The 25661-nt window shown below is 37.9% G+C and overlaps 1 protein-coding gene across 4 annotated transcripts in view; it reads right to left on the minus strand.

Moving 5' to 3' along the window:
• The window catches only part of TULP3 (TUB like protein 3), a 65424-nt gene that overhangs the window by 35599 nt on the left and 4164 nt on the right, over positions 1-25661 (minus strand). The window lies entirely within an intron of this gene.

Here is a 25661-nt window from a genome sequence, read left to right on the forward strand (position 1 = left end):
TTTTATAACCACCATATTAATAATTGACTCTTCCAAGAAACATTGATGGATCCTATAACCATTGAATAAAGTAAGATATTCAACACAATCTTAAGTATCTCCCCACAGATTATATTAGTTACAAAGAGGGAAAGGTAACCTTACAATGAGGAAATCTAGCAGTTATCACCTTAACCAAATGAAGGGATTCAGCAACTATGACGGAACAGACTGACCTAAGGTATTTCCTGATGTGATGTACTGAGAAGAAAACATATAACGTGTGCAATATTCCTGCCAACAATGCTTGTCCTAAATCTATTCAAGAGAAACAAGCCAAATGGAGGGAAATTCTGCAAGACAACTCTCAGGATTCTTCAAAAATATCCTTATCAAGAGAGACCAAAAAAAAAAAAATTACTAGATTAAAGTGGAAGAGTTTTGGGGGGGCACCTCGGAGGCTCAGTCGGTTAAGCGTCCAACTTCAGCTCAGGTCGTGACCTCATGGTTCATGGGTTCGAGCCCCGCATCAGGCTCTGTGCTGACAGCTAGCTCAGAGCCTGGAGTCTGTTTCAGATTCTGGATCTCCCTCTCTCTCTGACCCTCCCTTGCTCACGCTGTCTCTCTCTCTCAGAAATAAATAAAATATTAAAAATTAAAAAAAATAAAGTGGAAGAGTTTTAAGAGATTTCTGGCAAGAAAATATAACACATAATCTTTGAATTATGAATCATAACATACACACAGTAAAGACTATTATTGGCACACTAAGGATAATTGACTATGAACTGTGCTTTAAACAAGAGTGTTAGTATATTAATGTGAAGTGTCCCACATGTGATAATAGTATTGTGGCCATGTAGATGTGGGAATAAGGTAGAAATAATAACAGAGCAGGGTAATATGGATGGGGGGAGCCACATTTCTCTGAGTATCCATGAATCCATAATGACATTAATAAATGAATGAATGAATGAAGAAGGTACAGCTCTTCCTTACAGAAAAAACAAACCCATCCAATTAAAAAAGATAAAAGGAATGATGGAAATAGAAAGTCACCAAGGGCAAACACAGTAATAACCATTGCAGAAAAGAATTATCAATGGACACTAAAATTACTAGGTGAAAGTATGATGGGAACTGGATACTTGCATAGTCTCAAAGTATCTGTCCACAGGATAATTACTGATTGCAAAGGGAAAAAGTAACTTTATAATGGAGAAACCTGGAAGACAGCACCTTAACTAAGTGACTAAGATTAACATCACCAGTAAGAAGACACAGAAACATCATGCTCCTCCTGATATGATGTGCTGAGAACAGTGCAGCATCATTTTTTTGTGGTGCTCTCGCACAAAATGCACAACTTTAATTTAATCATGAGGAAACAGTAGAGGAGCCCAAACTGAGAAACATGCTATAAAAGTGGCCAGTACTCTTTTAAAACTGTCAAGATCAGAAGAGATGAAGGAGATGGGAGGTACAGGCTTCCAATTATGGAATGAATACATCACAAAGATGAAAGGTACAGCAAGGGCATATAGTCAATGGTACTGAAATAGCCTTGTATGCCAACAGATGGTAGGTACACTTGGGGTGAGCAGAGCATAAAGTATAGACTTGCTGAATCGCTATGTTGAACACCTGAAACTAATGTAACTTTGTGTGTCAACTATATTTTATTTTTTAAAAAAGTAAAGGCAAAAGAGCAGGTCAGTGGCTCAGTCAGTTGAGCCTTTGACTCTTGATTTCGGCTCAGGTCATGATCTTGCAGTACATGGGATGAAGTCCCACCTCGGGGCTCCACTGTCAGTGCGGAGCCTGCTTGAGATTCTCTCTCCCTCTTTTGCTGCCCTTCCTCCTCTCTAAATAAATAAACATTAATTTAAAAAAAAGAAAGGCAAAGGAAGACTGAGACACTAAGCAAGTTGGTGAACACTAGAGAGATATGACAATTAAGTAGACTACAGGATCCTGGATTTGGATTCCAAACTATTAAGAAACATTAGTGGGAAAAGTGACAAAACTCCAAAAAGACTACTAATGGTACTGAATCCATATGAATGTCCTGGTTTTGATAACTTACTAAGTTTATGTAAGCTATTAACATTAGGAGAAGCTTGGCCAAGAATTCTATTCTCTTACATTCTTACAACTGTTTTGTAAGTCTAATTTAAAAGATTTTTTTAAGTGAGATACTAAAAAATAATGTTAATAAGCAATGACTCTAAGTGAAGGGCAAAGGTTGTCAATTTACTTTTCTTGCTTGATTTCAGTATATTAAATTATTTTCAAAATAAGAAACTTGAGGGGAAAAAAACAAAAAGCAGACATTTTCTTAAATATGTGTCTCGGAGTACATGTAAAAATCCACCTGCCCTGGGCACGTGTGTGGCTCAGTCAGGTGAGCTCCACGTCTTGATTTCAACTCAGGTGGTGATCTCATCATGATTTGTGAGTTCGACCCCCACATCGAGTCCCGCATTGGACTCTGTGCTAACAGTGCAGGGTATGCTTCGGATTCTCCCTCTCCCTCTGTCTCTGCCCCTCCTCCCCCCTCAAAATAAATTTTTAAATATTAAAAAAAGATCCACATGCCCTTTAGCGTCTTTGAAATTCAAGCACAGTATTTCTCAGGAATGGAGATGGTATGGAACAATAAAGAAATCTGCCCAAGGTCAAATATCTGAGACACTTTAAGAAGCCCACTTTAGGGGCGCCTGCGTGGCTTAGTCGGTTAAGCGTCCGACTTTCGCTTAGGTCATGATCTCGCAGTTCGTGGNGAATAAATTTTTCTAACACAAAATCCATTGCTGCGATATGGTCGGAGTACTTCCTGCAACCTCCTACATGGTGCCAGATAATAAGGATGCTGTAATCAGCACTTGGCTGCCATTTGGCCAGGGATGCAGGAGGCTAAAGAGGCTCCTTCTGTGGTGCTGGAAGGAGTAAACACCATCCCTGCCAGGAACACAGCAGGCTAAGACTTGCAAAAATGAAGGCTATGAGCAGGCCATGGCTCTTCTAATAGTAACCTGAGCGAGTACTTCCTTTACTGATTGTAATATTGTTTCATAACATCACAAATAATACTTTTTAGTCTTAGGAATTCATTAAGAAACAAAGAAGGAAAGGATGCTACTTTACTAATAAATGCAATAAAAGCCAATGGGGAGTGATAGAAGGGACAACTTTGAAGGCAATTTATTCATTTTAGTTGGAGGAATTCATAATTGTAAATTGTTAGTAATTAGCTGCCTGTGTGAAGTTAAAATAAAACAGTTTATGAAAATGTGGTTCAACTCAATCAGAAATAAATGTACTATGTGTGATAACGAACTACTAGATCTTATTACAGGAAAGATAAAGGAAAAAAGGTTTACCTGAAGACAAATAACTACATACAGCAATGTAATTTTTTAATTCTTAAATCTAGTCCATTATTCATACTTAATCAAAGATTTGCCTCCCATTTCTGGGAGAAAAACTGTACATTTGATTATGCCTTATACTTAAATACACATACTGAAAATCAGTAAAATCAACAAATTAGACTTCATCACAAAGAAACTTTTAGTGAGAGTACATCAAACTGAAAGTTTCTGCACAGAAAGGAAACAATAAATGAAATCAACAGGAAATCTATTGAATGGGAGAAAATATTTGCAAATCATATATCTGATAAGGTATTAAAATCCAAAATATATAAAGAACTCGTACAAATTGATAGCAAAAAAACAAAACAAAACAAAAACAAAAAAAACCCTCGACTATCCGGTTTAAAATAGGCAGAGGATCTGAATAGACACTTTTCCAAAGACAGATAGATGGCCAACAGGTACATGAAAAGTGCTCAGTATCACTGACCATCAGGGAAATGCAAATCAAAACCACAATGAGATATCACCTCACACCTGTCAGAGTGGCTATTACCAAAAAGAAATAACTAGTGTCATTAAGAATGTGGAGAAAAGGGAAACTGTACGCTCTTAGTGAGAATGTAAACTGGTGCAGACTCTCTGGAAGACAGTATGGAGTTTCCTCAAGAAATTAAAAATACAGCCTCCACATGTTCCAGTAAGTCTATTTCTAGGCTGAAGAAAATGAAAACCCTAACTTGAAAAGATACCTGCACCCCCATGTTCACTGAAGCATTATTTACAATAGCCAAGACATGGAAGTAACGTTAAGTGTCCACCAACGGATGACTGAATGAAGATGTAATATGGAATATTATTCAGCCATAAAAAGAATGAAATCTTGCCACTTGCAACAACATAGATGAACCTTGAGGGCATTATGCTAAGTGAAGTACATCAGAGAAAGGACAAATATTGTATCATCTCACTTATCTGTGGAATCTAAAACCAAGCTTACACACTGGTGGTCACCAGAGGTGGGTGGGGGCTAGGCAAAATGGGTGAGGGGGGTCAAAAGGTTATCAAATAAACAAGTGATGGAGATGTAGGGTATAGTGAATAGTAACATATTGAATATTTGAAAGTTGCTAAGAGAGATCTTTAAAGCTTTCATCACAAGAAAAAACAAATTTTATAACTATTAATAGTTATGAACATTAACTAGATTCACTGTGGTGATTATTTCACAATATATACAAATAGTGAATCATTATGTTGTATACCTGAAACTAATATAATGTTATATGTCACTTATATCTCAATAATAAATATTTTCTCTTCATCTGTGGCTTTTATTCTGCAAAATAGATATTGTTATAAAAATTGAAGGGCAAGCCTCAGATGAGGAGAAAATATTTGCAAAATACATATCCAACAAAGGATTTATATTTAAAATCAAAGATAGTCTTACCAGTTTACTAAGAAGACAATCCTATTAATATTGGACAAAAGGTTTCAACATTCATTTCCTAAAAGATCTACAAACGGTCAATAAGTATTTGGAAAGATGATTAGTCATTAGGAAAACGCGTATTAAAACCACAGTGAGATGGGGCGTCTGCGTGGCTCAGTTGGTTAAGTCTCTGACTTTTGGTTTCAGCTTGGGTCATGTACTTGTGATCTCACGGTTCGTGAGTTGGAGCCCCACATCAGGCTTCATGCTGACACCACAGACCCTACTTGGTATTCTCTCCCTTTCTCTCTCTTTCTGCTCCCCCCCCCACTCACTCTCGCTGTCTCTCTCTCAAAAATAAATAAACTTAAAAAAATGACTTATCAATACATAACCACTGGAAAAGCTAAAAATTAAAAGACAGGCCATACCAAGTGTTGGTGAGGATGTACCGCAACTTGAACTCACATTGCTGCTCAACCAGCAGCTGTATGCAAAATGTGCAACCACTTCTAGGTAATTTTTTTAAATGTCCAACGTGGGGCACCTGGGTGGCTCAGTCAGTTAAGCATCCAACTTCAGCTCAGGTCCTGATATGCCAATTCATGAGTTCGAGGCCCATATCAGGCTCTCTGCTATCAGCACAGAATCTGCTTCGGATCCTCTGTCCCCTCTCTTTCTCCCCTCCCCTGCTTGCACTTTCTCTTTCTCTCTCAAAAACAAATAAACATTAAAAATAAAAGTTAAATTATACCAACTATTTGATCCAACCACTCCACTCTGAAATTTACCTAAGAAATGAAAGCCTATGTTCACAAAAAAGATCTATATATGAATGTTCATAGCAGCTTTATTTGTAATAGCCAAAAAGTAAAAACAACCCAAATGTCTGTCATCAGATAGATACACAAATTTTATGTGAGATGCTGTTTGGCAATAAATAGGAAAAAAGCTATTAATACACAAACAAAATGGATGTGTATCAACATCATTCTGCTAAGTACAAAAAAGAGAATACACTATAAGATGACATTTACATAAAATTCTAAAAGATAGAAAACTAATCAATCATGACAAAAAGCAGTGGGTATCTGAGAGTGAGGAGGAGGACTGGATTATAATGGGGTAAAAGGAAACTCTTGGGGTTCATTATCTTGACTGTAGTGATGGTTTCACACATATATTCATATGTCAAAACTCATCAACATGTACAGTTTAAATATGGGGTTTGACATATGTCAATTATACCTCAATAGAGCTATTTTTTAAATACACCTACAAAGAGTGTTAAATAATTCACAGTCCAGTTCCAACGACAGTGTATCAATATAATGTTAAACCAATGCAAACTATTTATTTTAAGCTTTTGCAAACTATAATGATGAAAAATCCCTGACATATTAAATATATCTCCAATATATTAAATGTGTTCCCATGCCCATGCTTCAGACCTTTTATAAATATTTGGAAATAAAGATCTAAGGTCAGGCTTGCCACAAAAATACGCACAATAAACAAGCATCTAAGTTGGAGAGGTGCCTGGCTGGCTCAGTCGGAAGAGTATGCAACTCTTGATCTCAGGGTCAGGAATCTTGAGCCCCATGTTGGGTGTAGAGATTACTTAAATAAATAAACTTAAAAAAAAATTTTTTTTAAAGCATGTAAGTTGGAGAATGAAACATATCATGTGAATTAGGTTTCAGCCATTCTGTTATTCTTCTCCCAAAAGGGCCCAAGTGCTACATAGCTCCTCTTTACTTAGGTGAGGCAACAATTTGAGAAACAAATTCTCATCATCTTCTCCAACCTTACTCATAAAAATACACTCTCTTCCTATAACAGAGGAAGATGTTCCTCTCCATAAAGTGAACTCTGGTACTGGTGAATTGATTCTGGCCCCTGCTTTCCCCAGAATTACTGCATATTGCTCCTATATCTTCCATCTTTCCATCTCTAGGAGTGTCTTTCCTCAGCTCACAACCATTCTTTAAAAAGATACCTTCCTAAGGGCGCCTGGGTGGCTCAGTCAGTCAAGTGTCCGATTTCAGCTCAGGTCATGATCTCACGGTTCGTGGGTTTGAGCCCCACGTCAGGCTCTCTGCTGAATGCTTGCTCAGAGCCTGGAGCCTGCTTCAGATTCTGTGTCTCCTCTCTCTGCCCCTCTCCCGCTCACACTCTGTCTCACTTTCTCAAAAATAAATAAATGTAAAAACAAAAGATACCTTCCTAGACCTTATCGATCTATAAAACTACAAAACTATCTCCGTTTCCCATCATCATTAAATAACTTCAGGATAATCAACACTCGCTGTCACTCTTTCAACTTTAATTCACTTCTCATTCACTGCAGCCTGGCTTTATTCCCTCAGTTTCCTGAAACTCTCTAATTGCCAAAAATAACACTTTGTTTTTACCCTTCATTCCTCCTTGATTTGCCTAAAGTATTTTACAAAAATAACCACAGGCTCCTTACTGAAATGCGTTCCTCCCTTGTTTCCTTGATACTACCCTTACCTAGCTGCTGCTCAGTCTTCTTTCATTAAATTCGGTCAGCAAATATTAAGCAAGTCCTACATACCAAGCACTGAGAGGTAGGCACTAAGGATACAGGAAAGAACAACAAATTCATCTCAGCCTTCACAATACTTTCACACTTGTAGTTTTCGTCCTCTTCCACTGACCAGTAGTGTAATCAGGATTATATGTTAATCTACAGGCCCTTCCTAAGTCATCTATCTATTCCCATGACTGATAAAAGAAATCTTTATCCCTAGCAGCCACACGATAAACTCGACCCCAGTATCTGGTTGACCCTGAACCAAGCATGCATAGGGCAGACCCCAAGCAGTCCTGCTAAGAGTAAAATCCAAACTGAAATCTCAGCCACTGCCTTCCTACCCAGTTTGCAGCTGAAGAAATCAAATAAGAAAGTGATTGGCTTTTACACAAACCAACCAAAAAAAGTCAATAATCTTTATAGGAAAAGTAACAGAATCCAGAATATTTACAGTGTACCATTCATAATCTCCAGAACACAATGAAAAATTACTCCATATCCAGAGAAACAGGAAAAATATATCAAGAGAAACTGTCCAATCTCGGGGAGCCTGGGTGGCTCAGTTCACTGAGCATCCAACTCTTGATTTTGGCTCAGGTCATGATCCCAGGGTAATGACACCGAGCCCCCTGTCGGGCTCTGCACTGAACACGGAGCCTGCTTAAGGTTCTCTCTCTCTGGGGTGCCTGGATAGCTCAGTTTGTTAAGTGTCTAACTTTGGCTCAGGTCACGATCTCATGATTTGGGAGTTCAAGCCCTATACTACTAGTGCAGAGCCCACTTGGGGTTCTCTCTCTCTCTCTCTCTCTCTCTGCCCCTCCCCTCCTCAGGTGCTCTCTCTCTCTCTCTCTCAAGATAAACAATGGCAAAAAAAAAAAAAAAAGATTCTCTCTCTCTCTCTGCCCCTCTCCCCCACTGGTGTTCCCTCTTTCTCTCCCTAAAAATAAAATAAAACTTAAAAAAAAGAAATTATCCAATCTGAAGAACAGAGAGGAAAACTTTTTTAAAACATGAACAGAGAGATTCAGGGACTTATGGGACAATATCAAACAGTTTAATATATGTGTAGTTGAAATGATCATTAAAATTTCCCCAAGTTTGGTAAAAGACATAAATTCACAGATTCAAAAGCTCACTGAACCCCAAGAACAATAAATGCCATACACATACATACTCCTAAGTTCAATTTTTGCTTTTTCTATGAAAAAGTTGTCAATTTCTCCATAATAATTTCTTCTATTCTACTTCAATAGTGGTTTGAATGTTTCTAAATTATACTTATCCTGAATATACTGATGGCATTTTTATATCCGCTTCCTATCCATTAAAGCAGCGACATTTAAAAATTGTTGACAGTGAAGAACCGTATCATTCAATGTGATTTAGCACACATACTCATATATAGCTGATCGTTTAAAGTATTAAAGAATCTTCACAGAAAAAAAATCCCAATATATAACAAATTCCCATATCACAATCAATTTCTTTTTTTAAAGTTTATTTATTTATTTTGAGAGAGAGGGCATGTGAGGGAGAAGCAAGAGAGAGGGAGAGAGAGAATCCCAAGTAGGCTCTGGGCTATTAGCTCAGAGCCCAATGTGGGTCTCGATCTCACAAATGGTGAGATCATGACCTGAGCTGAAATCAAGAGTTGGTCACTCAACCGACTGAGCCACCCAGGTGCCCCTCACAATCATTTCTAACTCTTGTCAGTACCTTCATGTGCTTTTTTTGTTTCGTTCAAACTGAGTTTGTTTGTATTAATTTTTCAAATTATCATATAGTAAAACCGGCTTTTTAAACATACTAGAAATTCAATACATGCATAGACTTGATATGAACACTCCAAAAACTCATTTTGGTCTTTTTTCAATTATTTTATCTATGTATGTGTCTCCTTCTACTGACAAAATTCATATATATATATCATGTCTTAATAGTTAAAGTGCCCTGCCCAACTGATAAGATGGACTCTCCTATCATTTTCCCTCTGTTAAATGTGGAAATTTTTCTTCTTTCTTGTTACTATAGAACAGCAAAGAGTATCTTTATTCTTGGAAGCGTAATTTTCAAGTCAGAAGTTATAACTTATAGTACTGCGAGTCCTTACCTATAATTCACCTTAATTGCTTTTCCCCCAAATAAAACTTTACATAGTTAGACTGCTACCAGCAAGTTAGCAGTTTCTTGATGCTCTTGCCAGTTTGGGAAGCTATTTCTGTTAGGTTAATGATATATTAACATAAGTTAATATAATGACTATTTCCCCTGATACACATAATTGATCTGCAACTGAGAAACATCTGGAATCCAAATTCATAAAGTCCTACAAGATACAAAAGAAGTTCAACTTGACTACTCTCTGCCTCCCACATAATTAAAATTCACAATATCTAAAGTACTATGATCCTCACTCAGATTTTTAAAGTATATTTCTTTTTTTTTTTAAGATTTTTACTGTTTTACTTATTTCTTAGAGAGAGAGAGACAGCGTGAGCAGGGAGGGTTGGAGATAGAGAGACATAGAATCTGAAGTAGACTCCAGACTCTGAGCTAGCTGTCAGCACAGAGACCAATGCGGGGCTAGAACCCATGAACCATAAGATCATGGCCTGAGCAGAAGTTGGACCCTTAACCGACTGAGCCACCCAGGTGCCCCTAAAGTATATTTCTTAAAGTGTATTTATCTATTAGAAAAGTAATTTACTTCCATTATAGAAGAATTTTAAAGCAAATAAAAATATGCTACATGATAATAATGCATTATTTTTTCCATGTCATATATCATAAACTTTTCCCTTCATTTTTATAAGCATGATATTTAATGGCTGCATACTATTTTACCTATACCAATCTATTCCCCATTGTTGGATACTTATGTTGTTTCTAACTTAATAAGTGTTACAGGTATGTATCCAGGAGAAATTAGCACATATGTCCTCAAAAGACGTGTACATGAATGTTCATAAAGCCAAAAACTAGAATCACGTACCTAAGAGCAGGAAAACAAATAAGCAAATTGTGGTATATTCATTTAATGTAATACTACTCAGCAATAAAAAAGAACAAACTGATAATATACACAACAACATGGTTAAATCTCAAAAACATTATGGCTAATTGAAAACAGCCTTGCACAAGAGTATACACTGCATGGTTTCACTTTCATTAAGTTAAAGAACCAGCAAAAGCATATATAGTGGTAGAAGTTATCGCAGTGGTTACTATTGTGGGGTGACGGGTGTGGTATAACTAGAAAGAGCCTAAAGGAAACTTTCTGGGTGACAGAAATGCCACCAAGGCACCCCAATCATGTAATTGTTTTATAAGCTTGAGTTATATTTACTCTTATGCATTGCTTTGGAAATCTAATTTCCATTTTGAAAGATTCTTCTATGGGAAAATATCCTAAATGCCAAACATCTATTTCATATTAATATTTGGAACATAAATACAATTATAAATTGAGGAACTATCCGTATATCCCTTTTTTAAAAATTTATTTATGTTGAGAGAGACAGAGACAGCACGAGCAGGGGAGGGAGAGAGACAGAGAGAGAGAGAGAGAGAGAGGGAGAGAGAGAGAGAATCCCAAGCAGGCTCTACAGGGTCAGTGCAAAGCCCGATGCAGGACTTGAATTCATGAAACTGAGATCATGACCAGAACTGAAATCAAGAGTTGGATGCTAAACCAACTGAGCCACCCAGGCAACCCTATCCATATATCCTTATAAACTCACCTCAAGTTCCAAAGTTTGTGCTTTAAAAGACTACCGTGGGCTACAATGGCAATATAGTCCACTCCAGATGCATCAGCATTTATAGCAAGAGCGGGGTGTTAATGTAACAGTAGCAGTAATTCTCACAGATGTGAGAACAGTGAGTAGACAAGAGAGAAGAGTCTGTTTTCTCCTCTACTACTGAGTTATTTCCCACAATCTTTCAAAACCTCCATCTTCTTACTAATAAAAGAAACACAAGAATAGGTCTCTTATTTAACTAGGAATATATAAAAATAACAAACTGAGGGTTGATGGGGGTGGGGGAGAGGGGAAAATGGGTGATGGGCATGGAGGAGGGCACTCGTTGGGATGAGCCCTGGGTGTTATATGGAAACCATCTTGACAATAAACTATATTAAAGAAATTTTTCTTAAATAATATGTAAAAATTAATTTTAAAGGTGGCAAATTGTTGTGGTAGTCTCAAAAGATCATCAAGTTTACTACTTCCTATATGGAAAAGCAAAGAGAATGTAGGAAAAAGAGGAGATATTAGAATTGGGAGTAACCTTTCTTTTTTTTTCTTGTTCCTCTGTTACCTGTGCAATAATTAATATCTGGGGGGAAATATTAGAAAAAGGAAGTTGACAACTTCCTATATATCCTGTGTTACAGATGTGAGGATTTTGCTAGGAAGCCATATGTTACCACTTGTTGGTGATATCGAGCCTCGCTAACCAACAGTATAAGGCACTGTGTAGCCCTGCCAACTAGGGAATCATTGTAGAAAAGCAGAGGCCAGGGGAGGTGAAAAATAATGTCAAATGACAGAAAATATTTACAAAACATGTATCTGATAAAGGAGTCCTACCCAAAATATACAAAGAACTCTTAAAACTCAACAGTAAGAAAACAACCCAATTAAAAAATGGGCAAATGATCTAAACAGACTCCTCACCAAAGAAGATACACAGATGTCAAATAAGCATATGGAAAGATGTTCCACATCATATGCCATTAGGGAATGGCAAAATAAAAAAAAAAATGAGTTACCACTGTATGCCTATTATAATAGCTAAAATCCAAAACACCAACACCACCAAATGCTGTCAAAGATGTGGAACAATAAGAAATCTCATTTATTGCTGGTGGGAATACAAAATGGCACAGCAACTTTGGAAGACAGTTTGGCGTTTCTAACAAAACTAAACCTACTCTTACATAACATCCAGCAATTGTGCTTCTAAGTATTTACTCAAACGAGTGGAAAACTTTTGTCCACACAAAAACTTGCACATGAATACTTTCACTGTGGTTATAGCAAGTCTATTTATAATTGCCAAAAACTGGAAGCAATTGAGATGTTATTCAATAGGTGAATGGACAAACTGTGGTATATCCATACAATAGATTATTATTTCTGAGCTATCAAGCCACAGAAAAAAAAGACATGGAAGAATCTTAAAGGTATAGAGATAAGTGAAAGACACCAATCTTTTTTTAATTTTTTATTACATTTCTTTATTTTTGAGAGGCAGAGAGAGATGGAGCACAAGTAGGGAAGGGGCAGAGAAAAAGGGAGACACAGAATCCGAAGCAGGCTCCAGGCTCTGAGCTGTCAGCACAGAGCCTGATGTGGGGCTCGAACCCACAAACTGTGAGATCACGACCTGAGCCGAAGTTGGACACTTAACCAACTACCCACGTACCCTTAAAAGACACCAACCTAAATAACCTGTATATACTTTATGATTCCAACCACATGACATTCTGGAAAAGGCAACACTATAGAAATAGTAAAAACAGACCTAGAGGGTATAATGCTAAATGAAGTAATAAGTTCGCCAAGGAAAGACAAATAACATATGACTTCATTCATATGTGGATTTAAGAATCCAAACAAATAAACAACAACAACAAAAGAAACAACAACAAAAGAAACCAAAAAAAAAAAAAAAAACCCACCAAACTCTTAAATACACAGAACGGACTGGTAGTTGCCAGAGGGGAGGTGGGTAGGGGTATGGATGAAATAAACAAAGAGGATTAAGTACACATAGCATGATGAGCACTGGGAAATGTATAGAACTGTTGAATCAGTATATTGTACACCTGAAACTAACACAACACTGTGTGTTAATTATACTTGAATTTTAAAAAATAAACAACAGGGGCGCCTGGGTGGCTTAGGCGGTTAAGCGTCCGACTTTCGCGTAGGTCATGATCTTGCGGTTGGTGGGTTCGAGCCCCGCGTCGGGCTCTGTGCTGACTGCCAGCTAGAGCCTGGAGCCAATTTCAGAGTCTGTATCTCCCTCTCTCTGACCCTCCCTGCTCACACTGTCTCTCTCTATCTCCTAGAAATAAAAAAATATATATATATAAATAAAATAAAAAATAAAAAATAAAAAATAAACAACAACAAAAAGGATCAGTGGAGAGATGAATAAGTAGAGCACAGGGGATTTTAGGGCAGTGAAACTATTCTGTAGGATGCTGTAATGGTGGATACACACCATTCTACGTTTGTTAAAACTCATAGGATGTACAACACAAAGAGTGAACCCTGATGTAAACTACAGACTTTAGTTAATAATAACATACCAATATTGGCTCATCAATTATAAAAAATGTACCACGCTAATGCAAAATGTTAATAATAGGGGAAATGGGGGGGTGAGGGGTTATACAGGAACTCTCCATACTTCCATTTATTTTTCTATAAACCTAAAACTGCACTGAAAATAAAATTAATTTTAAAAAATGATACTATCAATACTGTGCTTTTAAGTTCCTGCCTTGTCCAAAATAATCCCCTATTTCTGACAAGACTGGACGACTCGCATGTTTATACAGCTTATTCTGTAAAGGCCTGTTTCTATGGCCACAAACTGACAGATTGGAGGAGACACCTGATAAAGGCTGAAGTAATCAGACTCTCTTGGGATTTTTAATTGGCTCTGAGAGATCTGAGATCTGAGTTCAGTAGAGGCTATTTTGTTGGAGTAAAGCAATGCAACATTTATTTTACAGCTGGGGAGACTGAAGCACAGCTAAGTTATGTGGTTCCACAATCGGTAAATGGGAGAGCCAGGATCCAAATCCAAGAAGTCTAGTTCCAAAGCTTATGCTCTCAACCACTATATGAAAGAATATTATAGTTTACATTTTATTTGTAACCAAGATGACTAGGACACCTAAAACTGATCTGACACAAATTGACAGACCATCTCTAATTCAAACTTTCTTTTAGAAAGGACAAAGAGATCTAAGGAAAAAATATGGATACACACACACACACACACACACACACACACATATAAACACTCCATAAACAGGTAATTTTCTGTAGATGACTTTTACCCTCTTGGCATAACCTTCAACTATACCATCAACCAATGCAAAGTAAAGTTTTGTACTCCATATTCTTAAAAACCCTTTCAAAATACAACTCTCCTTAAAAATTTTTCCTTTCGAAAAAAAAAAAAATTTTTCCTTTCGAACGCCTTTGAAAAGCCTAAAGTTTCCATATGCCTTTCAAATGAATGCACCTGATATTTTAACACATTTATTTCCAATTACAGAGTTGTAATATTTTGTCATACTGTGATACCCTTCACTTCCTCATTTCCCACTGCCAAGGAATTTTGGCATGTGTACCTGTGATATTACACACAGCATTTGTAACAAAGATATCAGAATAATTTTAATGAGTGACATATAAGTTATTGTCACTTTCTATGCATATAATAAACATTTAGAAATGTAAATATGGATGTGAGTTGCTAAATTGCTGGAAAGATGTAGATGAATCAGGGACCAGAAAAATCAATGAAAGGGGAACAGGGCCGTATCCACCCTCAGTCCCCACTTTACCCACATCCCTGGAGTTGCTCAGCAAACATTTACTTTAATATCAAACCTTTACTGACACCAATGAAGAGGTCCCTTCTTCCCCCAAATGTAGTGCCTGGTCTTTGTTTCTTGAGGCTTCCTTCTCGTTTTTCCTGACCAATTCTTTCAATGATTAACATCATACTCAATTTCACCCACTTGTATGGGACACCAAATGACAAAATGTCAAAGAGAATGGGCATTTTAAGACTGCAACATATTTGCAGACCATCATGCTCATGACTTCTGGGACGTTTCTTCTGGAGCTGACACGGAAACATGATACAATTCCTCTCCACAGAGCAGAGGGAATGATCATTTATTGTTTCCTGCTACCTCAATTCTGTTATATTTTTAAGCCACACACCCTTCCTTGTGAATTGTTTTGTTAGTGTAAATATAAAAAAGCCTCTCAGTTGACAGATAAACTAAACAGAAAGGACAAGAACAATCTACTTAAATATATAAATTGCTGTCTTAGCCATTGTGAAACCAGTGATTGCTCAACAGCTATGCTATTCAAAGTCCGGGAGGAAAAACCTATCATCTTCTCCATAGGATCTGTACCTATTGGTATATTTTTTTAAGTGTTTATTTATTTTTGACAAAAGAGAGACAGAGCATGAGTGAGGAAGGGGCACAGACCTCTCTGTGGGGAGGGAGACACAGAATCTGAAGCTCCAGGCTCTGAGCTGTCAGCAGAGCCTGACGCAGGTCTCGAACTCAGAACTGTGAGATCATGACCTGAGTTGAAGTCAGATGCTCAAGCAACTAAGCCACCCAGGTGCCCCATCTATCAATACTCTTAAATTAAGAGCACTAACCTTAGGCCTTCCATAAAAATGGGCAATCTTACTTTTCTACATTTTCCTTTCCTAATAAAAGGGATAATGATAATGATCTCATAAAACATTTAAGGATAAAAGTAAAGTCAACAGAAGGATAATCTAAGGACAGGCTCTGGATCCAGACTTGACTCTGGCTTTTTAATATCGTGGCTCCTTACTACCTCTGATAAGTTGTTTAACCACTGCCTGCCTCATGTACACCATAAGGATAATAATAATTTCTATCTCATATGACTACAGAAGATTTAGACAAAATAATAAACAGAAGATGACTAGAATAGTGTCAGGTACATGGGAAGCATGCATTAAATCTGTTATTATTTTCTGAATCTCTAACTTGCCCATGTGTTTCATATGAGTTATAGATATAGTTAATGACCTAACATTATTAAATGTTAGAGAAAATCTTTGTGTTCAAATAAAATGGTCTACTACTTATAAAATTATAATGGGCACTCAATAAATTCAAGCAGCTACAAATAAAATATGTGGCCTCTGTCATCAAAGTCATCAAAGAGGGAGCGGAGATTTTTACTCTGAACCTTCCATAAGGAATTATCATAGATAGGGTCAACGAAGTAAGAAAAAAAAAAACAACAGACACGAGTTCCCACTCTTTCCCTCCCTCTGTTCCAGCCTTCCAAAAGCTCCGAGCGTTCCATTATTTCTTTATTCTCAACAAATATGCTCAGTGTGGATAATGATCACATATTTGCTCTAACATTAATTTTTGAGATATTAAAAAATATGTTGGTATGAAATGTAAAATTCCTGATCACTAATGAATGCAACTTACACTCTTAGAGAAACTCATCTTTAGGGAAATGTATGCTCCTTATTAACTTATTATTTCCCAACTTTAGCCAGCTGTCCAGTATGATTATAAACTACAGGACTTTGCAACACTGTTTGTAACAGTAAAAGCTAGCACAATCTAATGTTCATCTGTAGGGACTGATTAGATAAAGTATACCACATCCATACAATCAGTACCATGCAGCTGTTTGAAAAAAAAAAAAAAAGCACTGATATGAATAAAATATAGAAATGTGTAGAAATATAGGGTTACTGACTTGGAACAATTTCCAAGGATGTTTTATTAATTGAAAAAGGCAAGGTGCACAAAACTGGGGAGTATTTACCATCATTTATAAAAGAAAAAAATACAGATACATATATTTCATCTGCAAATGCAGAGATCTGTGGAAGGATACACAGTAAGCTGGTATCAGTGTTGCCTTTGGGGGGGAAACTAAATAGGTAGAGGATGGGAAGTACTTCTCATTTTGTACTCTTTTGATCTTTTTGAATTTTGTACTTGTGAAGGGCAGGTCACCTGAAAGATCAAGCCCTGATAAGAAGCTTGGAATTTTCAGCCAGGCTCCTCATTCTCCTGAAAAGGTGGGGCTGAGAATGGAGTTCATGATTGATAATGCCTATTTGATGAAGCCTCCATTAAAGCCCACAATTAGAGAGTCTGGAGAGCTTCCAGGTTAGCAGACACACCCACACTGGGAGGGTGACACATCCCAGGTCCATGAGGACAGAAGTCCCTGCGCTTGGGACCCTCCCAGGCCTTGCCCTACATATCTCTTCATCTGGCTGTTCTTCCACATCCTTTATCATATCCTTTAATAGGCCAGTAAATGTTAAGTGTTTCCCTGAGTTCTGTGAGCTGTTCTAGCAAATTAATTGACCCCAAGGAAGAGGTGTTTGGAACCTACAGTCTACAGCCAGTTGGTCAGAAGCACAGGTGATCACCAGGGCTTGTGAAGGGCATCTGAAACTAGGGGTCGTGGGGAGGGGGCAGTCTTGTGGGACCCAGCCCTTAATTTGTGGTATCAGACACTCCCTTGGGTAGATAGTGTCAGAACTGGGTTGAATTGTAGGGCACCCAGCTGATATCACAGGGGAATTGCTTGTTGTATGGACAAAATCCCACACATTTGGGGACCAGAAATGTCAGAAGTGAAGTGTTCTATGTGAGTAGTTGAAGAGACACAGCAGGAAAGAACACACAGTAGAAAAGGACTGGGTCTTCCCCTATCTAGAAAGGAAAAAGCTGAGTTTTTCTGTAACAGTACAATGTAAAGGCATTTAAAAAATATATATTAAGTCAACTTTTTTTTAACGTTTATATATTTTTGAGGGAGCACGTCTGCACGCAAGCAGGGGAAGAGGCAGAGAGAGAGGGGGGACACAGGATCTGAAGCCGGCTCTGTACTGACAGCACAGAGCCCGACACTGGGCTTAAACTCACAAACCGTGAGATCATGCCCTGACTGAGCCACCCAGGTGCCCCTATTAAGTCAACTCCTTAGCCCATTAGGTGTAACTAAGAAGAAAACAATTTGAAACTATAAGTGGCTGAAATTAATATAAGGGCCAACAATGTTCTGCTACGTATTAAATAAACCCAATGTCTCAGTTATAAGCACACTGATCTGATCTCCAATAATTGCTATGTGTGTTCACTCAAAATATGCTTGAAGGCTCTTAAATGCCTGCATTTTAAAATGGGGGGAGGAAGACTGTAAATGTAGTTATTTTTTTTTTAAGATTTTTTTTTGGTTTATTTTTGAGAAAGAGAGAGACAGAGTGCAAGCAGGGGAGGGGAAGAGAGAGAGGGAGACACAGAATCCAAGGCAGGCTCCAGGCTCTGAGCGGTCAGCACAGAGCCTGATGCAGGGCTCGAACTCACAAACCATGAGATCATGACCTGAGCTGAAGTCAGACACTTAACGGACTAAGCCACCCAGGTGCCCCTATTTTCATTTTTTAAGTAATCTCTACACCCAATGTGGGGCTCAAACTCACAACCCCAAGATCAAGAATTCCATGCTTTACCAACTGAGCCAGCCAGTCGCCCCTAATTTTTTTTTTTTTTTTTTTGTAAGCTCTATGCCCAATGTGGGGCTTGAACTCACAACCCTGAGAATTTTTGTTGATTATTTTTCAACTAGAAATCAAAACTGCTACCATTATCCCAATTAGCAACATGAACCCTCAGAATACCCACAGGAGTACCGTGCTGTTTTAGGAGGACAGTTGACACTTTTAGGAGAGATCTGTTAAGGGAGTGTGTGCATACTTCTGGTTCAAGTGCAAGCTTGCGGGTAAGAAGCTAAATTTATCCACATCAGTGTCATTAATAGGGTGTTTATGCTATGGCTGTGGTGGCAGGAGATGCTCTCTACACCTCCCTGGGGACTCTCCTGTTTTCACTACAACAGAACAACTGCCAGAACACTGCCTCTGCTAAGCTGAGTGGCACGTACAGTAATTTCTTTTACGACTTTTGAGACAGCACTTTGAACACTCAAAAGAAAAGCAAAATTACAAAAGAAAATTAACGAACATCAGTACTTTCAAACATTACTCAATATTGCCAATGGCGCATGATGCCTAGAACATGGAAGATGTGAAACAGATGTTTGATAAGTGTATTTTAAAGTTAGATGAAGAAAAGTCCTTTGAAGTATGCCTTACAGAAATACTCTAAGTCATCATTGCTTACTTTTGGATTTTCCAAAGTAGGTAAAAACTAGATATTACTGTCCCCATTTTATAGTTGTAGGGCTATGGGAAATAATTAAGAAACTGATAAAGAATCACTAAGTTACCCTAACTATGAGAAATAATTTGAACAAAAGTTACTGAGATCCTAAAATCATTTTTAATGAAAAAAAAAACACCTTTATTTTTCATTTAAATCTGTGTATGAACTTTCCACAGATTTAATAAAATAGTACCTACCCGCTTTACACATTATGAGACACTTCTGCTCTGTTCTTTGGTTTTCTCATTAAATTTCCTGTCAGTTATGTGCTTAAATGGGACAATGCTTCAAACTATACTATAGTATCATGTCTATCACACAGCAGACCTTTAGTTCTGGGGGCCAAGATTAGTTAGTCTGAGATTATTCTCTATCAGAAAAACTGGAAGCATTTATTTCTATATTTATTTCTAAATACATTCTTAAATTTGAACTTACTGTACTGATAATTCTCTTATCCAACCACATTTGAGAAACAAATGATAATTAATAATCTTAGCGCCTCCAAGGTGGTACATCTTCCCATCATACATTCAATTATATTTTGGTAACTAGAACTCTTATACCTGTCAATCAAACTTCTTTTATTATATACAGTTTTTGTGGCAATGCCCTATCATAATTGCCAGTAAACATCTTGGGCTCCGCAAACAATATGCTTTGTTACATCTACAAAGAACATAAGAATATTAGCTACATGATCATGGCTACCTTTGTTCCTACTCTCATTTGTAAATTTTCCTTTAGTTGTTGAATTTTGCATTAGTTGGCTTTATTATTCTTTGTCCCACTGACCAGCTTAAAGTGACTCTAATCCATGGGCGCCTGGGTGGCTCAGTCAGTTAAGCATCTGACTTCATCTAAGGTCATGATCTCATGGTCCATGAGTTTGAGCCCTGCATCCAGCTCTGTGCTGACAGCTCGGGGCCTGGAGCCTGCTTCTGATTCTGTGTCTCCCTTTCTTTCTGCCCTTCCCCTGCTTACATTCTGTCTGTCTGTCTGTCTCTCTCAAAAATAAACACTAAAAAGGGGTGTCTGGGTGGCTCAGTTGGTTAAGCGTCTGACTTTGGCTCAGGTCATGATCTCGCAGTTTGTGGGTTTGAGCCCCGCATCGGGTTCTGTGCAGGCAGCTCAGAGCCTGGAGCCTGTTTCAGATTCTGTGTCTCCCCCTCTCTCTGCCCCTCCCTGGCGCATGCTCTGTCTCTGTTTCAAAAATAAATTAAAAAAAAAAAACTATAAAAATTTTAAATAAATACTAAAAAAGGAAATTTAAAAAAAAAGTGACTCTAATCCAAACTGCAGATAGTCCCTCAATTTTACCCTCATCTTTTCACCGGTCAATATTTACTAAGTGCCTACCATGTATTCATTCTGTACATATAAGAGACTGAGCAACAAGAATAGATGCTAATTACTCCACTTAAAAATAAGCATTTATAGTCCATTGAAGAAAAAGTTTGTAGCTTTTTTGGAGGGAAATTTAGCAACTTCTACCAAAATTTAAACCCTACAAACATATAAAGTTCACAAAATACAAGGCCAAATATATAAAGATACATGTAACAAGGGTGCTGCTGTTTCATCGTTTTCAACAGAAAATGTAATATTAATATTAATAACATTTTGTCTGCCAATATTAATATTACTATATTAATGTCCACCAATAGGTGAGCAATAAGATACATTTATGAAAATAATATTTTGTGGTCATTAAAAAGAATAAGGTAAATCTATAAGTACTAAATTGAAAAGCAGTCTATGATTCTTCAGTTTAAAAAATAAGTTCAGAGGGGCACCTGGGTGGCTCAGTCAGTTAAGCATCTAACTTCAGTTAAGGTCATAATCTCGCGGTTCATGAGTTTGAGCCCCACGTCAGGCTCTGTGCTGATGGCTTGCAGCCTGGAGCCTACTTCAGATTCTGTGTCTCCCTCTCTCTCTGCCCTTCCTCTGCTCATGCTCTGTCTCTCTCTCAAAAATAAATAAACACTTAAAAAATTGTTCAAAATAGGTTCAGGGGTGTCTGGGTAGATCAGTTGGTTGAGCCTCTGACTCTTGATTTTGGCTTAGGTCATGATCCTAGCAGTGCAGGGCCTGCTTGAGATTCTCTCTTTCTGTCCCTCTTTCCTACTCATTCTCTCTAAAATTAAAAAAAAAAAAAAAAAAAAAAGTAGGTTCAAAATAGTTTTTTCAGCAAATGGCACTAGGGCAACTGGCTATCCACACGCAAAAGGATGAATTTGTACCCCCTATCCCACAGCATACACAAATGAATCAATGAGTAAACTTTATAAGAGCTAAAACTGTAAATCCCTTAGGAGAATACATCTGAGTAAGTCTTTGTAAACTTGGGCTAGGCGATGATTTCTTGGGTACAACACCAAAAACAAAAGTGATTAAAAAAAATTAACAAATTGGACTACATCAAAATAAAATATGTTTGCACTTCAAATGACACCATCAAGAAAGTGAAAAGGCAAGGCGCCTGGTGGTTCAGTCACTTGAGCATCAGACTCTTCATTTCGGCTCAGGTGATGACTTATGGTTTGTGAGATTAAGCCCTGTGTCGGCCTCTGTCCTGACAGTGCAGAACCTGCTTAGGATTGTATCTCTCCCTCTCTCTCTGCCGTCCCCTTCTTGTTCTCTCTCTCAAAATGAACATTAAAAAAAAAAAAGAAAGAAAGAAAAGAAAGTGAAGGGGCACCTGGGTGACTCAGTCAGTTAAGTGTCCAACTTCAGCTCAAGTCATGATCTCACGGTTTGTGGGTTCGAGCCCCATATCGGGCTCTGTGCTGACAGCTCAGAGCCTGGAGCCTGCTTCAGATCCTGTGTCTCCCTCTCTCTCTGCCCCCTCTCACTTGTGTTCCCTCTCTCCCTCTCTCTCTCAAAAATAAATAAACATTAAAAAATTAAAGAAAAAGAAAAAAGGTGAAAAGGCAATCCACTAACTGACAGGCAATATCTATAAAACATTTATCTGATAGGGAATTGTATCCAGAATACATGTAAAGAACTTTTACAACTAAGTAATAAAAAGACAACCCAATTTTAAAATGTGCAAAGTAAATGAACAGACATTTCTCTAAAAATATAGGAATGACCAATAAGTACACAAACAAATGCTCGACATTATTCATCATTAGGGAAATGCAAATCCAAAGAACAATGAGATGCTACTTCACATCCACTAGGACAGCTGTAAGCAAAAAGGGAGCAATGACAAGCAATGCTGAGGATGTAGAGACACCGGAACCCTAACACATTGCTGGCGGGAATGTAAAACGTTGCAGCCATTTGGGAAAACAAGTGCGATAGCCCCTCAAGTTGTACAACATAGAGCTACCACATAACCCAGGAACCCAACTTAGGTGTATATGCAGAAGAAATGAAAATATATGTCCACACGAAGACTTGGACACTAAACAGCCAAAAGGGGGAAGAACTCAGCATGCTAACCCACACCACTGACCACACACACTCAAACGGTCAGCAGAGTCTGGAATTCCACTACCGTGGTATTTCAGTAAGCCTGCCAAGAATCTTTTCAGTCAGAATGCCAGTTCATTTGTATTGTTAGGTAGCAGAGTGTCCAAGCCCGTGTGTGCATGCTGAAGAAGCCCATGGGAGGAACTGATTATAGGATATATGGTAAAAAAGAGTCCTCAGATTTCATGGTCTGAACTGATCATGGTGTCAGGTAGTTGGGGCAAGAGGTATCAATAAAGTAATTTTCTCTAAGTCAGCTGACAAATAGATTTGCCTTGTCCAAACCCCAAATGTCAATATTGGAAGGCCATGTTTTCACACGTACTGAGACACCAAAAGTATCTCTGGCTTGAACAAAACATTGCTTCCGGGAAAAGGTACATAAAGATCAAATCAGGACTGCCGGAAAAGACTCCTTTGAAACCTATCCTTCCTCATCTGAGGACAAATGATAGTATTCTAGTCTCAGCTGTCTTCTACTTGAATGACTGCCACAATCTGGAACTAACTTAATTGAAGCGAGGGAATGAAAATCCATTTCCTAAGAGGCCCATTTAGTGGAGCCCGTTTCTTTCCTTCAGAAAGAAGGGGGAATTGTTTGGGGAGAGAGACAAAGAGAAGGAAAGGTTGGCAACTGAGTAAATCATTCATTTGGCCCCAATAATGCAGCAAGTTCATTACTTGAGAATGAACCCTCTCCGTCTGCAGGTTCCACAGAACAAAAGCAACAACATTCTTTTGAGTGAACTGATCAGAAAGGTTACTTTAAATGCATAATTTGATTCAGAAGTCAAAAACTTCATTTTTTCTTTCTAGATATAAAAAGGCATGTTACTCAGAATCTAAGTTCATTCTACCTTTTGCCTGATTCTCCTTTCCTCAGGGGTTACATTTCTCTGTTCAGGAATGTTACTTATTTCCCTTCTATTCCTTGGGTAGAGATGAAAGTGCATTTTTTTTTTTTTGACTAACAATACCAAAGAAGTATTTCTACACCCTTTACAATGGATGAAATTAATACTCATTTGTACTTCGCTAAAACATCTGATTTCAACTGCTCATCCTAAAAAATAATTAGAATGTAATCAGTATCAGCTGTTATTATTTATATGTAAAAATGGTATCTAAAATATTTGGAATATATATTTTGATAAGTGGTGGCGGGTGTGGGGTTGGGAGGGGAGAGGGGACTAGAAGTCAAAAGCCCAGGGCCACCTGGGTGGCTCAGGTCATGATCTCACAGTTCATGGGTTCCAGCCCTGTATCAGGCTTGCTGTTGTCAACACAGAGCCCGCTTCTGATCCTCTCCTTCCCTCTCTCTCTGTCCCTTCCCTGCTTGGTGTCTCTCTCAAAAATAAATTAAAATATTCAAAAAAGAGAGAGAGAGAGAGAAAGAGAGAGAGAGGCACCTGGATGGCTCAGCTGGTTAAGCACCTGACTTCAGCTCAGGTCATGAGGCCACAGTTCATGAGTTTGAGCCCCACATTGAGCTCTGTGCTGACAGCTCAGAGCCTGGAGCCTGCTTAGGATTGTGTCTCCCTTTCTCTCTGTCCCTCCCCCACTCACACTGTGTCTCTGTCTCTCTCTGTCTCTCTCTCTCAAAAATAAACATTAGAAAAAAAGAAATCAAAAGCCTGGATTTTATTTCTGAATTTTACCTTTAACTACATCATTTACTGGTCATGTGACCTTAGGTACATCACATCCTTTCTGAGCCTTAACTTCCCCACCCATAAAACGCAGCCCTGCTGTCTTCGGAGCTATGAAGCTCAAAAGAGATCAAATGAGTGAAACATTATGAAGCCTGCCAAGGCTACCCAAATGTAAGCCCTTATTACTGATCATTTTATCTTGACATATCTTTCCTTTAAAACACACACACACACACACACACACAGCTTAAGACCTTTACTAAGACACAAGACTCTTCCCTACTTTGTCTCTGGCTCATATGCATTGCTGTAACAAAATTAAACTGTTGCCACAGGGATACAGGTCAATCCTTTATTAAATTTGTTTCATTTGAAAAGCTACTATCAAAGGCAAACTGCAGATCTATTGACGTTTCTTCCTGAAAAGCTGAAGAGCAATGGTTTACTCTTCCAGAAGACTGAAAAATAATCTTTGTTTTCTTCTTAAAGTTCTGTTTTCTATATTTTAATTACCATAGAAAAAATTAAAACTTGCAATAACTATATAGTTCATATTTTTTAATGTGGTCATTTTTAAAAATTTTCTTTTAATGTTTTTATTTACTTATTTTGAGAGAAGGGGAGAGAGTGCAAGCGGGGGGCGGGGGGGCAGAAGGAAAGGGAGAGAGAATCCCAAGCAGGATCCACCAACTCAGGGCTCAATTCCACAAACCGTGAGATCATGACCTGAGCTGAAGTCAAGAATTGGATGCTTAACTACTGAGCCACCCAGGTGCCCTGCTATATATAGTTCATATTCTAAAAATACATCTTGTCCATGATGAAAGTAGATATCCAAGTTTAGTTAATTCTATTTTACCCTAAAACTCAAAATCATCAAATTTTAGGAGTGGGGAAAGAATATTTGAAGATTATTTAATATAATATCTTTGAAAGGCCCCTTAAGATGCCCATCAATGAACTATGTGACATGAAGACAGTAAGAAAAGACACACTTTTAACTGAAAAGCATTTTGTTCCTTTTGAAATTTGAGCCGTGTGCTGTTAAAAATATATATATTTGCTATTTTATTAATTCATTATAAATCACTGAGGGCATCCAAAGAACTCTCATTTTCCACAGGAGAAAAGTGAAGCCAAAGGAGGAGATGTGCAGCTC

The sequence above is a fragment of the Crocuta crocuta genome, unplaced genomic scaffold (genome assembly GCF_008692635.1).
Source record: "Crocuta crocuta isolate KB4526 unplaced genomic scaffold, BGI_CrCroc_1.0 scaffold72, whole genome shotgun sequence".
Taxonomy (NCBI): Eukaryota; Metazoa; Chordata; class Mammalia; order Carnivora; family Hyaenidae; genus Crocuta; species Crocuta crocuta.